This window comes from Desmodus rotundus, chromosome 8 (genome assembly GCF_022682495.2).
Source record: "Desmodus rotundus isolate HL8 chromosome 8, HLdesRot8A.1, whole genome shotgun sequence".
NCBI classification, from domain to species: domain Eukaryota; kingdom Metazoa; phylum Chordata; class Mammalia; order Chiroptera; family Phyllostomidae; genus Desmodus; species Desmodus rotundus.
Genome location: NC_071394.1, coordinates 98,794,618 through 98,810,608, shown reverse-complemented (window position 1 = coordinate 98,810,608; position 15,991 = coordinate 98,794,618). Strand labels below are relative to the sequence as shown.

At 38.9% G+C, this 15,991-nt stretch overlaps 1 protein-coding gene across 11 annotated transcripts in view; it reads right to left on the bottom strand.

Annotated features, from left to right (window-relative positions):
* The window catches only part of TFDP2 (transcription factor Dp-2), a 163,437-nt gene that overhangs the window by 89,176 nt on the left and 58,270 nt on the right, over positions 1-15,991 (bottom strand). The window lies entirely within an intron of this gene.

Here is a 15,991-nt window from a genome sequence, read left to right as displayed (position 1 = left end):
TAGCTATAAACGAAGACAATGGTTTGAAAAGTAACAAAAAGGATAAAGAAAATTTTATTTAAAATGGAGTCAGGAAGCCGTGAAGGGGGAGCTCTCACATTTTACCACCCAGACCCCAAAAAGGGGGGCAGAGAACACCAGAAGGAAGACTCTCTCCTTGTCCAACCCACGACCTCCACCTTCGTCAGTCCTTACCAGAGCCTCTTTAGCTGGTTGCCTTCAGGGCTGGGCTCCTGGTTACACCCCAGCCAATGAGAAACTGCTGCACTCAGACAATGAAAAGCTGTGAACACCCTGATCTTCCATACGGCCCCTCCCAAAGTCCTCTTTTCCCCTCCAAAAAGTAAGTTCTTTTGTCCTCTCCTCTGTTTTTTGGACTTGCTTGTAGTTAGCTGTCATTTGCTTTTCCTGACTTGCAATCCCTCTAACTATTCTGAATAAATCCATTTTGCTGGTAAAATAAGCGGTTATTTATTTATTTTATTTATTTTTAAGGTCAATAACATGCTAAGTTTTCTGCATAAAGCTTTACAAGTGAGGGTTAAGTGAGAAAACATCATCTCTATGAGGTAGGTATTATTATCTCCACAACACAAATGTGAACGGCAGACAAAGAGACTTGTAGTAACATAAATTTTCTGTTACAAATGGTAGACCTAGTAAATAGCAAAGCTAAATTTGAACCCGTGCTTCTATGCCTTTTCAAATATATCAAAGTTATTTTACAACATGAAGCAAAACACAATGTGTTTTCATTAATGTGAATAAAAAAACTAAAGAACTATAGTTAGTAAAATTTTAGCAACTTTTAATAGTTTTCTATTTAGTAATTTTTAAAGACATACGGTTTTTAAAAACTATTTTAGCTACCATTTTAATTTTTATTTACCATGTATTTTATAAAGAAGAGAAGGAGAGCCCTGGCTGGTGTGGCTTAGTGGGTTGAGTGCTGGTCTGCGAACCAAAGGTCTGTGAACCAAAGGGTCGCCAGTTAGATTCCCAGTCAGGGAACATGCCCGGGTTGGGGGCCAGGTCCCCAGTAGGGGGCACGTGAGAGGCAACCACACATTGATGTTTCTCTCCCTCTCTCTTTCCCTCCCTTCCCCCTCTCTAAAAATAAATAAATAAAATATTTTTAAAAAAGAAGAAGAGGAGAAACCAGATTAAATGTGAGAATGGACAATTTAATTTCTCCTGAATAATAAACATCTGTATTTAAATTGCTACATTTGATTTTAAAGGCATTGTTTTGGCAATAAAGCTGTTAAGCAGCTCTATGGCATGTTTTTAGATATTCTGCTTTTGGATTTGGCAACTTATGCAGATTTTATGTTGGTCATGACATGACAAATTTAAATAAATTCAAAAATGATAACATTTAAGAGGTTGACTTTAGAACTAAATTTCAAATGACAATCAAAATTATCTTCTCTGGTGCTGTGGGCCTGAAATTAACCAGTACCAATAGTTACCAATAGTAAGAAGACATGGCCCATATGGGTACAGAACACAAAAACAGACAATTAGATAAATTCCATTTCAAAATAATAGGCAAATAAATTACATAAAAATAGACCTTGTAATCTCAACAGTACTCTACTTTGCCAACTGAGTTCCAAGCTGACTCACTGAAAATGAATTTTGAAATAACACAGAAACGAGATTGCAGATGTCCTTCTCTCCACAAAGAATGATCAGTTTTTCAGCCTTTCTCAAGAACAAGTTAACTGGTTATCAAGAACTATAAGAAATAGGTATCATGTCATACATACTCTTTATAATAAAGCAATTTAGATGAATGAGACTAGAGAATGAAAATGTATATTAAAAAATGGGGGGGAAGCCATTTCGTTGTGGCTCAAGGTAAAATACTGCATTGTCAAAACTACTTATAAATCCACAACGTGCACTCAAAACGCACAGCCCAGTTATGTAACTCTGCCTGACCACCGTATCGGTTGGGAAAGCAGTTAACAGGAAGGCAAGAGATGTGGTAACTGCAGCCTATTTTAAAACACGTTAATTTTCCCTTTATTTTGTTTTAAATCTGGAATTCCTTACATTTTATTTCTATAAAGTAATTCTTATTTAATTTCAGTATTTAATTATCTAATATGGTAAACTAAACACTATTATCTAAATAAAGCATCTTGGAGATAAACAGAAAAACACGGGAGAGAAAAAGGACCCGATGGCACGGGTTCTTCAGGAAAAGCGAGCGAGCTACTGGGATGAACAGGCAGGGACACTCTTTGTAGAACCGGATAGCTGTCTGTTTTCAAATCACTAAGCTGTTTTTAAATAGCCTGAAACCAAGCCGAGGTTCAAAAGGCAAAGCCAGAACCATTCACTATGTTTATTTAAATATAATCTCTTACTAAGCCTAGCACAGTGAGAGAGGCCAAACTCACCCTAAGATGACCTCAGATTTAGAAAGGTGCCAAAAAACCTGTATACCTACTATTCAAAGTAATATAAAATAAAACAAAAGCTTACCAGATATTTTAGGACAGATTTGTAAAGCAAAAGCCAGGGCGGGAAAACGAATACGGGCAAATGTTAGCAGCCTTTTTAATTAAATGACAACTCTACATTTGTAAGCCACTGTATTTTTAAGATTTTGAACACTGAAATAATCTCTAATACCAACCCCCTACCCTGTCACTTTTACAGCTTCTTTTAAATGTTTTCTCATCAAGGAAACGAAGTTTTCACATAATAATGCAGAAATGTCCTATGGGAGCCATTTCCGTGACACTGTCGGTAGAACTCTGAATTCCTTCTGTCCCTACCGCCTTGTCCACAAAACACTTCCTGTCAGGATGTTAGTTATTCCCAAGTTGAGGTACAGAGTCAGTTCAATCTCCATCAAAATCCCAGTAAGTTATTTTGTGGATGTCAACAAATGGATTCTAAAGTTTTTACGGAAAGGGAAAAATCTCAGAATAGCCAAAACAGTACTGAAGAAAAGTTGGAGGACTGATACAGCCCAACTTCAAGACTTACTACAGTGTGGCAGCAGCAAAAGGAAAGGAAAATAGGTCAATGGAATAGAGAGCCCAGAGACAGACCTACACAAATATATTCAACTTGACTTTACAAAGGAGCAAAGGCAACTCAACGGAGAAAGTCTTTCCAACAAATGATGCTGGAGCAAATAGACATCCACATGCAAAAATCAGCCAATAAATCCATCAATCTGGACACAGACCTTACACCTGTCATAAAATTAACTCAAAATGGACCACAGACCTGCCCTGGTCAGTGTGGCTCAGTCGGTTGGAGCATCATTCTATAAGCCAACAGGTTGACATTTTGGTTACCAGTCAGGGCACACACCTGGGTTGTGGGCTCAGTCCCAGTTGGGGCACGTGTGGGAGGCAACCGACTGATGTTTCTCTCACACTGATCTTTCTCTCTTTCTCCCTTCCTTTCTCTCTGGAATCAGTAGATATATCCTCAAGCGAGGATTCAAAAAAATAAAGTAGCTCATAGACCTAAATGCAAACCGCAAAACTCCTAGAAGAAAAATAGAAAATCTAAGTGGCCTTAGTTTGCCTTTTTCGATACAACGCTAAAAGCATTACCCATGAAAGAAAAAATTGGTAGCTGAACTCCATTAAAATTAAAAACTTCTCTGTGAAAGATACTGTTCCTCCCACCAGATAATGAATGCCAATAGTATTTGTGTACCTTAAAAAACATTATTTGTTCTTGTTATGTCTATATATGTGTCATTATCCCTCACTTAAAAAAAAATTTATTTTAGTTTTCAATTACAGTTGACATTCTATATTACTATATATTAGCTTTGAACATACAGCATAGTGGTTAAACATTGATATAATTTGTTAAGCGATGCCCCAACAAGTCTAGTGCCCACCTGGCACCACATATAGTTATTACGATATGACTGACATATTCCCCATGCTGTACGTCACATCCCTGTGGCTATTCTGTAACTGCCAATCTGTACTTCTCAATCCCTTCACCTTTCTCACCCAGCCCCTCAGTCCTTCTCCCATTTGGAAACCACCAGTTTTCTTCACTATGAGTCTGTTTCTGTTTTGTTTGTTTATTTTGTTCTTTAGATGACGCATATAAGTGAAACCATATGGTAGGTGTATTCTTCACGTCTTTTTAAACAGAGTTATATACTCAGCACATGCTGAACTCTTATTAACTTAATGTGTCTTTGTGGCGCCTTCCATGTTTGTGCATTCCCAGTTTTAAATCTGCATAGTGTTCCATTACATGTACTGAACACCAGCGAACCAGATCATACCAATGGATTTATCGTTTTAAATATTTTGCTACTATAGACAATACTGGAAAGATTAAGCTTTATCTCCCAAATGTATAAACATATCGATAAAATATATCCCTAAAATTGGGACTGCTGAGTCACAGGAAGTGTGGACGCGGAATTAGTGAATAACGGCTTCCCACGAAGGCCGTGCTGATCTGTGCCTCCGCCAGCAGTATGAGAAAGCACACACGTCACACTGCACCCTTTGCAGTGTTTTACCAAACTCCTTCAAACTCACCAATCTTACAGAGCGAAAAATGGCAAAGTACATGTTTATGAATGAGGTGGAGCCCCGTTTCATCTGTGTAAGAACTATCAATATTTCTTCTTCTGTGAACTGCTTATTTGTAAGTTTTTCCCATTTTCGAAACATTGGATTGTTGGTTTGATGGTTCCTTTAATCACCATACGCTACCCTGTCTCCCTTTAATGCCTTGAGGTTTTTAGCATGTTTTATTTGATATCAATATTGTTTTGCTCTCAGTACATCTTTGGCAATTTCTTACTTTCAATCTTTCTTACACTTACAGATTCTGAATATATTTTTAGTTTCAAAACCACTTTTTTGGGGTTGCAACTGCACCCTCTTGACAAGAGTTTTCGTTCCTTTTTTTCCCCTCACAGCTTTCTCTCATCTTTCCCATCAGTTCTCCTTCCATAGGAGGAACATGATTATTCAATGATACTCCCTCTTTGGGATTCACTTTAATAGGTTGTAATGCTCATAGCTGGAGGCTATTGCTACTGCTCGGACGATGTGGAACTGGCAGTCAGTATAAGATATGCACATTTTAAAGCTGATGTGCAAGCAATGAATGAGTTGGCAAAGCGGAACTGCTTGGATGAGGATTTAAGGGAACGAGTGGAAGCTGTACAGCAGACCTCCTGTACCTGCAAGGACACCAGCAAATTCAAGCTGAAGTGCAACCCCTCCCGACAGCTGCTGGCCAGGCAGCCTCCCAGAGGACTGCATACAGCTTGCAGGCAAACCCAGCCTCTTTTCATCTGCGAGAGACACCCAGAGGCACAGCCCGCCCGACAGCATCCCTTTCGGAAAACTGGGGAACACCTGGTCTTCACCAAAGGTCCTGCTCAACCTCAACACCACACATAATAAAGCCCTCAGTTACAGTATCTTTTTATCTTACGTTTTAATAAAGCACAATTACATGATTTATGACAAGGATATGTAAGTACTCAACTGCTCCTAAATTCTCTACTACTCCCTTGGTTATAACTGAATAATTATCTCCAGGATTTTCTTCTCTTAGTTATAGGAAGAAAACGTTTAAACCTCCAATTCTTAGATATATGTCCTAAGACAAAAAGCTCAGAAACCTTTACTTAATACCTTAACACTGTTTTCAAAATTACTGAAGATAAGTTCCTTCTTCATACGCTTCTCAAAGGTTAGACAAATAAACATGTTGATTAAAAGTCCGGGAATGTAGGGCCGACCAAGCCTCTGCAGTTCAGCATTCGCTGAGCACGTTCAACGGTGTCAGTCAGCCAGCCGGAGTCAGAGGAGAAAAACATGAAAAAGGACCCTGCCTTCAAGGAGCTCACGGTCTAATAAAATAAGAGGACAACTGTATAGAGAAATACAATATAACGTGATCAGGACAATAAAATAGGTGCAGGGTCCAAAGGCTAATACAAAGATGGCACAGTAACAAAGACGTACAGAGGAATTCGTGGTCTGCTAGATTTTAACAAGCGAACCAAAATGTGCCCAGAGTTGTCAAAGGAATTGTAGGTAGAAGGAAGGATATTCATTCTTTCAACAAAGTTCCAAATATGGGACAGATAGTATGAGATACTTTGAAATACCTGTCCTAGAGATACAATGATGAACAAGACAGTCTCTCACTTCATGGAGGCAGGAGGGGACCAATAAGCAAACCAGTACTTAGAGTGCAGTGTGACACAGTCTACAGTAGAAGTAAGTAGAGAGCTCAGAGGCTGACAGGCTCAGCGGAAATAAGACCTAAACATAGATGCAAGAAATGAACAGAAATTGGGCAGGTGAAAATATACACATCAGGGTGGGAGTGGAGGATGGCGTCAGGGGGGCAAGACATCCCAGGCACGGAGAAGAGCACACAGAGAGGGAGGGAGAGGGAGGGAGGGAGGGAGGGAGGGAGGGAGAGTGAGAGAGAATGTGGCTCAGCTCGGCCTGCCAGAAGCATAGGGTCTGAGATAAGGCTAAAGAGAAAGCAATAACCATATCATGAAGGATCTTTTAGATTGCAGTTTGGACTTCATCCTGAGGGCAATGAGGAACTGCTAGATGGTTTGGGTTTTTTTTTTTTAACATGAAAAGATTTGTTCAGATTTGTTTGAGAAAAAGGTATGTAGCTATAATACGGTGAATGAAATAGAAAGAAAGAAATCTGGAAGTACTTGAAACAGCTGCAGTGACCCAGACGACGGTGTTCCAGTCGTCTGAACTAAGACAGTAAGGGAAACAGGGAAATGGTGAGGAGGGTTGAGAGATTTAAGCGGTGGCAGAAACGAGCCTTTTCACCAATTTGATTGGAGGTAGAAGGAAAGAAAAAGGAGTCAAAGATGGTGGATGCCTCAGTTTCTGGTTTGAGCAAAGGGTGGATGGTCCTGCTATTGGGTATAGTAAGGAAAAGGGGAGAGCATATTTTCAGAGGGTAAAGCAATCACTTTAATTCTGATCAGACTGACTCTGAGATGCATGTAAGTTATTCAAATGAAGATGTCCGATAAGCGGTTGGATATGCGAAAACTCAGGACAAAAGGTTTGGACCAGAGATAGAGATTTGAGAATCACCCACATACGAAGTAAATGATAACTAAAGTAATGTGAATAGATGAAATTGCCTGGGGAGAATGTAGAAGGTGAGAAGAAAATCTAAGACAAAACCCCCACGAAATACTAACATTTAGAAGACAAAGAGCTAGGAGAGTCAAGTGAGAGGGAACAGCCAAAAAAGGAAGATGAAAATATTAACAAGAAGAAAAAGAGTAAACAATGAATGCTTACTATGTGCTAGGCGTTATACTAAGTGATTTATAAACACTAAGCCATTTAGTCCTTACCCACTCTTATTATAGCCAGAAGGAAGGACATTTAACTTTTACACACTCTTATTATAGCCAGAAGGAAGGACATTTCATCTTTACACACTCATTATAGACAAAAAGAAGGACATACCTTCTTTCAACAAGGTTCCTAGCTTGAGACAGATACTATGGGACAGATACTTTGAAACACCTGTCCTGGAGACAGAATGATGAATAAGACAGCCTCTGACTTCTATATGTATTATAAGTGAGTAACTTATTATCTGCATCATTATATATGCGGACATTTTGGATTAGAGAGATCAATTTTGCTCAGGTTCACCCATTTGGTTGGGTAAGAAATGCAAACCAAGGTTACACCCTACCCCTCCAGAGCCCTTTTTCTTAACAGCCACACTGCACTGCTTTAAAACTTAAAAAGCGTAGTATCACAGACACAAAGAAAAACAGTAATTCAGACAGACATCGTCCCAGTAGTAATGAGCTCACCTAGCATCGAGATCTTGGTTTCCAATAACTTCCTCCATTAAGAGGAAGCAGGACTTTTTGGGGAAACGTGGAGTGGGCATGAAATACACAGAATGAACCTGGAGCATCTTGTAGTGATAAAAAGAAAGAAAATGCTCAAACAGCCTCACAGTGAGGAGGGTATGTCAAAGGGTACACAGAAAACCAAAGCTCCCAATGGCCACAGTTGTAATAGTTTAAGCAATAATAATAACAGTAATAATAATATAATATTGAACTTTAACTCAGAGCATAAACTAAATATCTACGAGTCCACACTGACATAGATTGAATGAATGAATGGAGACAAGGCAAATCTAGGATGCAGAAGAATTCCAGGAGGTAGATGAAACTCTCCACTCCCCAAATGCAGGCCCCACATATGACTTCCTTCCAAAGAATACAGGATGGACAGGGGAGGGTAAGGAGTCACTTCACAATAGAGAAACAGGGCACACTCTTCCTCAGCTGAGAGGTCAAGGGTCGCAGCAGCAATGGTAAGTCATGCTGACAGAGTGAGGCCTTGGTGTGCTGGATAAAAATGGCACTTTTCATCTGTGGTCTTTCTCTCAAAAACCTTGAGCCCAATCTAACCATGAGATAAACAGCAGAAAAGTCCCAACTGGAGGGACATTCTACAAAATCCCTGACCATTATGCCTCAAAACTGTCAAATTATCAAAACCATGGTAAGTCTGAGACAGTGTCACCTCCAAAAGGAGGCTAAGGGCGCACGCTCAGGAAACGTACTGTCGTAGCCTGAGTAAGATCCTGCAGCAGAGAAGGACGTTAGCTAAAAGCTAAGGAAATCCGAATAAAGTACGGGCTTCTGTTGATTATAATGTATCAATATTGGCTCATTTATTATAAAAACTGTACTAGACTAATGTAGAATGTTAAGAGTAGAGGAAATTAAGTGAGGGGTTTATGAGAACTCTCTACCTTTGTAATTTTTCTGTTAACCTAAAATTATTCTAAATTTTTTAAAAACTTTATTTATTTATTTTTAGAGAGAGGGGAAGGGAGGGAGAAAGAGAGGGAGAGAAACATTGATGCGTGGTTGCCTCTCATGTGCCCCCCACTGGGGACCTGGCCCACAACCCAGGCATGTGTCCTGACCAGGAATTGAACTGGAGACCCTGTCATTCACAGGCCAGCTCTCAGTCCACTGAGCCACAGCAGCTAGGGCAATTATTCTAAAATTTAAAGTTTTTTTTTTCTTTTAAAGAGCACATTAACAGTGCAAACGCTGATAAAAGACAAAGACTAAGAGCAGTTTCAGTGAACCGATGGAGTCAGAAGCCAGATTACACTGGGCAGCGGAGTGAATGAAAGTTAGAATGAGGGGCTGAGTGTACAGCTTCTTCCGAGAAGTGTGATAATGAGGGATGAGAACAGATCAAAGCAGAGATAGAGTTGAAGAAAGGGGATTTTATTTTTGTTTTGTTTTTAATCAAGGTGTCATTCATATACCCAAATATTCACCTTTTACAGTGTACAATTCAGTGGTTTCCAGTATAGTCACAAAGTATAACCATACCACTGTCTATTTCTAGAATATTCTGATTACCTCACAAAGAAATGGAAAAGTTAAAGAAGACCTAAATAAATAGACTATGTTCATGGACAGGAAGACTTAGCATTGTTAAATGTCCATAAAACTGAAGTGATCTACAGACTCAATGAAATCTCCATCAAAATTCTGTTTCATTTTCACAGAAATGGAAAAGCTGATCCTCAAATTCAGGTGGAATTGCGAGGAGTCCTAAATAGCCAAAAGATCTTGAAAAAGAAGAATAAAGTGGAAGGACTCAGAGTTCTCAACTTTGAAACTTACTACCAAACTAGTATGTAAAGCACTGTGGTGCTAAATATGGAGAGACACACAGACCAATGGGATAGAATAAAAATCCCAGAACTAACCCCACACATGCGGACAACTGATTTTGGACCAGGGTGCCAAAACCATTCAATGGGAGAAGAACATTCTTTCAACAAATGGTGGTGAGAAAACTGGACACCCAAATGCCTTCCGCTTTGACCATTACCTTACAAAAACTAACTCAAAAAGTATCAAAGACCTAAACTTAAGACTTAAAACTATAAAATTTTGTCCTATTCTTAGGACAAAATTTTGGTGAAAATCTTCATGACACTGGACTTGGTAACCGTTTAATAAATGTGATACCAAAAGCACAAAGACAAAAAAGTTTAATTGGACTTCATCAAAATAAAAAACTTTTGCACATTAGAGGACACTATCAAGAAAGTGAAAAGACAGCCAGCTAAACAGGAGAAAATATTTGCAAATCACTTATCTCACAAGGAATTAGTATCTAGAATATGTAAAAAATTCCTAAAACTCAATTCCTAAAAACCAACAATCCAACCGAAAAATGAGCAAAGGACTTGAACAGACATTTCTTCAAAAAGGATATGCAAATGGCCAATGAGCAGATGAAAAGATGCTCAACATTACTAGTCATTAGGGAAATGCAAATCAAAACCACAATGAGATATCATTTCACACCTAATAGCTATAATAAAAAACACCCAAGACCAGGAACTCAAACAGCTCTATGTATAACATCAACGTTCATAGTAGCATTATTACGATAGCCAAAAGGTAAAAACAACTCAAGTATTCATCAATGGATGAATGGACAACCCAAACTGGTATATAAATAGAATGGAATATTAGTTAGTCACAAGAAAGAATGGAATTTTGATGTATGTTATAATAGTGATAGACCTTGAAAACATTATGCTTAGTGGAATAAGAGAGGCACAAAATGACAAATATTGTATGATTCCACTCACGTGAGGAACCCAGAGTAGGCAGCCAGGAGGTACTGGGGGCTGAGGAGAGGGCAGAAATTGTTGCTGGGTACAAAGTTTCTGTTGGGGACGACGCAAAGCGTTGGGTATAAAGAGTAGTGGAGGCTCTATTATACACTGGGAATGCATTTAATGTCATTTGATTGAACACAATGGATAACCACTTACAAGTGGTTAAAATGATAAACATGTATATTTTACCTCGATAAAAGAAACGGTAGCTATTGGCAGTCACTCCCTATTGTGTGCCCCCACCCCCACCCCCATCCTCGGCAACCACTCACCTATGTTTTGTCTCTAGGAATCTGCCTATTCTGGACATTCCATATAAAGGAATCAAATAATATTTGGCCTTCTGTGTCCGGCTTCTTTTACTGAGCATAATGCTTCCAAGGTTCACCCACGTTGCAGCATGTATCAGTACCTCACTCCTTCTTATTGCCGACTAATATTCCACTGCGTCGATAGACCACATTTTGCTTATCCATTCTTCCACGGATGGATATTTGGGTTGTTTCCAGTTTGGGGCTAGAAACATTCACTCAGGTGTTGGAACCAACAGAGAAGAATTTTAAAGCAGCATTTATAACTGTATTTTAAGAATGTGAAGTAAAATAGTTTCATAATGAACAAAAAGACAGGAATTCTCAGTAAAACCAAATAAAAATTCTAGAACGGAATATTTCAGCATCTGAAATAAAAACTTCATTGGAGAGAATTAACAGTAGAATGATGACAACAGAAAAAAATAAGTCAACTAAAATGCAGATTAACAGAAAATCTCCAGTGTGAAGAACACAGAGGAAAAAAGTTGGGAGAAAAAAATGAACAAAACCTGAGGACTCGCAGAGCAAGTCCAAAAGATGTCACATACACACAACTGAAGTTACAAAGGGAGAACAGCTTGTAGGAAACAATTTGCACATTTAATAGCCAAAACTTTCTTAAATTTGGTGAAAGATGTAACTTTAAAAGTTCAGCGAGCCCCAAGCAGGATAAATACAAGGAAAACCACATCTATGCACATAGCAGTTCAATGCTAAAAGCCAAACAACAACAAAAAAAGGTTAATCTTTTTATATTTAAGATGACTTCCCTAATGCAGACTCTTAAAAGCTTGATTACATGGCCAAAAGAAATCAGTATTTTTTAATTTCCTCATAGATACTGCAAAATGTCCCAAAAGAAACATCAGTGTGGCTGAAGCACAGTGGGTACAAATAAGAGTGGCAGAAATAGGGATGAAGTCATACACAGGGACATAATGCAGGATTTTGTAGGTAAGGAGTTTGGGATTTTATTCTAATTTAAATAGGAAGTTATTAAAAAGGTTTTAAGCAGGGGAATGACCTAGTAACTGTACTGAGTATCTTAAGAAAATAAATCAAGAGAAACAAAGACTTAGCTGACTAAAAATATTCATTGTGATGTCCAGCATCTCAGCTATATACAGATATGGATGTCTATGAATGTGTTTATATATATAATATGGGTAAATATATACACATCATAGATATAACCAACCAAAAAAGACTTAAATAACCAGCAATGAGAAAATGGGAAGTCCCTGGCTGGTGTGGCTCAGTGGATTGAGTGCCGGCCTGCAAACCAAAGAAAATGGGAAATAATTAATGAATTATGATTCATAAACACAATGAAATAGTATGAAACTCTAAAAATGCTGTTTATGAAGACCATCAATATAAGTGTTTTTTTGCACTTGGTCAAAAAACAGGAGAAAATTATATGTATATTAGATTTGTAGCTATAAAGCATATCAGTAATGGATGAAAAATAATAAAGAAAACAAAGTTATATTAGATGATAGAATTTTTTTACTAATTTTCAAATTTTTCTATAATATTGCTATATCCTCATTTTGATTAAGTAAAATACTCTTCTATACTTTTCTATACCTTATTTCCAATATAATTATCATGTTAGGCCTGTAATAAATATTAACTGAATTTCAACACTTTAAAAAATTATTAAAAGAAGACTCGTTTATAAATCTTGTAGGTTTACTTAACCTGGAGTTCTTTTTGTTGCCACCAGCCAACAGCTCAAGGAAGAGGAACACCTTTCTTTTTATACAAATGGCTGTTTCTAAACCTGATTTCTCCAGTTTTTGCCTCATTTATGATTGTCCCCATCTTCTCCACTTGTTCTATCAAGTTAAATAAACAGAGGAGGTTTTCCCTGTAACTAAGCTTCCCTGGTGTTATTATCACACATTCATGGCTGACCCTCACGGCCATCTTTCTTCCCTTCAGGTGCCTCACGTACCATCAAAGACACTCCCTCACCTAACCCTCTCTCTCTTCCTTTGTCGTCTATCTTTTGAAGGCCTTTTTCTATGGCACCTTCCCTTTCATGACTTGGTATCCCCTCCCTTCTTATTCTCAAGATCACGGCACTACTCCATTATCTCCGTCCCACTAGTCAGTATCAGAGTTTTCCACGTCTACGAGGCTTGCGGTTCCCAGCTCCTTCTCCAGACCTGAGTGGCGCAATTTATTAGAGCAGGGATTTCCAACTCTGTGTTGTGAAGAGGCTGTGGGTTACTAAGATACCGATCCCGTCGGCCGTAGGGGCAGCCAGAGCTCCTGGCTAGCTTAGCCCTGACCTTAAGCCACCTCGTTTGCTTGGCCCTAGTGCATCCTATAAATGTTATCAATTTCTATTTACGCCATAATGTGAAAAAAACTAAGAAGCATATAAAGCACCTCAGTAGACATTTCTCCAAAGAAGATGCACAGATGACCAATAAACACATGAAAAGATGCTCAACATCACTAATTATTAGGGAAATGCAAATCAAAACTCCACTGAGGTACCACCTTACTCCCGTAAGAGGATCACTACTAAAAAGAAAATAGCAAGTGTTGGTGAGGATGTGGGGAAACTGGAGCACCTGAGCACCGCTGGTGGGAATGTAAGATGGTACAGCTGCTGTGGAAAGTGGAAGGGCAATTCCTCAAAAAATTAAAAACAGAATTGCCATATGACCCAGCAATTCCACTTCTAAGTATATACCCAAAGGAATAAAAAGCAGGGTCTTGAATTTTTAAAAAACAGGGTCTTAAGGAGATATATATTTAAAAATATTATTTATTTTTGAATTACTGTCGACAGACAGTACTATGCTAGTTTCAGGTGTACGGCACAGTGATTAGGCATTTATATAACCTGCAAAGTGACCACCCTGGTTTAAGTGCGGTACCCATCTGACACCATACATAGCTACTGCAACGTTGTCGCTACATTCCCTGCGCTGTAATGAGGAGACAGCTGTACCCCCACGTTCACAACAGCACTATTCACAAGAGCTAAAACAAAAAAGCAGCCCATGCGTCCACCAACGGATGAATGGATAAGCAGAATGTGGTACAGTGGCCCCCCCTTATCTGAAGAGGATATGTTCCAAGCCCCCGGTGAATGCCTGAGTCCTGTGTATACTTATGTACAGTACTGAACCCTATGTACACTTTTTTTCCCTATAGATATCGTGCATACACTTTCACTTAAAAGCAGTACTTTGTGGCTTCTCTTTGGCACACCCGGATTGCCATCATCACTACTCTTGCACTTTGGGCCATTTTTAATAAAATGAGGGTCACATGAACACGAGCATGGACATACTGACCGCTGATCCAATAACTGGGGCGGGTACTAAGTGACTGAAGGGCGGGGAGCATCTACAGTGCGGACACGCTGGACAAGGGATGATTCACGTCCGCATGCGGCAGCGTCAAATTTCATTGTCTTACTCAGAACAGCACACGATTCAAAACTTATGAAGTGTTTGTTTCTAGAACTTTCCACTTAATATTTTCAGACTGTGGTAGACCATGAGTAACAAACCATGCGGACAAGGTGGGGACTACTATACAGGGTGCGCAAACGTAAGTTTACAGTTGTGAGTACTCCTGCATTATTATTTATTAATTATTGTACCACTTTCCATATGAACAACTGTAAACCTGCATTTGCCCACTGCGGTATATACATACAATGGAATAGCATTCAGCCTTGAAAAGGAAGGAAATTCTGACACATGCTACTACATGGGTGAACCTTGAGGTCATACGCTAAGTGAAATAAACCAGTCACAAAAAGACACGTACTGTATGACTCTACTTAGAGAGGTCAAATTCATAAAGACAGAAAGTGGAACGGTGGTTTGCAGGGGCTAATGAGGGGGGAATGTGGAGTTGTGTACTGGGTAGAGTTTGCTTGTGCAAGAGGACGAGTTATGGAGATAAATGGGGGCGATGGAGGCGCAACACAAGTGTCCTCACACCGCCAGCAATCCATGGAACAATGGTTAAAGTGGGAAATTTTATGGTGCGTGTATTTTACCACAGTAAAAAAATCTGGGGGGAAAAACTGAGAAGTATCAATGCTTGACATATTGAATGTCTGTTATTGCTTCAAAATCCATATTTAAACTCTCAGTAATTCTACAGATCATTATAATTAAGCCATACATTTTTGTACTAAAATACAGATTCTCTAGCCTTCTCTCCAGAGTATAGAGCTTACCTGAGACATAAGCACTTTGAGGAAGCTGATGTTTCTCTCACAGCTATTTGTATTGTAATGGCATACATTTTGCTCCTACCAGTTTTAATGGAAAATTTCAAATACATACAAAGGAAGAGAGATAGAAATAATGAAATCTCATATGGCTATCACCCAGCTTAAACAATGAATCAACTCATAGATAATTTTGTTTTATCTATAATTTCTACCCACTTTACTCTTCTTCCCCCAGTGGATTATTCTGAAGCCAATCTCAGACATCATATCATTTCAATCATAAATATTTCAGTATGTTATCTCTAAACACCAAAAGGTACTGTTGAAAGATACACATGAATATATGACCAGCCTCCTGCATACGTTCCTGCATCGGTGGGTCGGATTTCTCATATAAGGGATCTTCCGAAAGATTCCTCCAGTAAGCCATACATTAGACACAGGAATTACAATACATTCAGTCATTCTACGGTAGTTCCTTACAAGTTAAACCACTAAGGAGGGCCCTCAAACAAGAAAATCAGGAAGAAAAGGACAGTTTTAACTTGTTAGTTTTCATTGTAATGGGGTCACCAATCGAGTATGCTCTTAGGAAGGAGATGGAGAAAAGTCACACACTCTCTCTCCTCCTCTCAGAGGAGACTGGTTTTCATCTGATACAAGTTATCTGGTGTATGGCAACAACACAGTAACAGTAGATAAGTATTATTATACAGAAAGTAATGCATGTCCCTTCATGTTT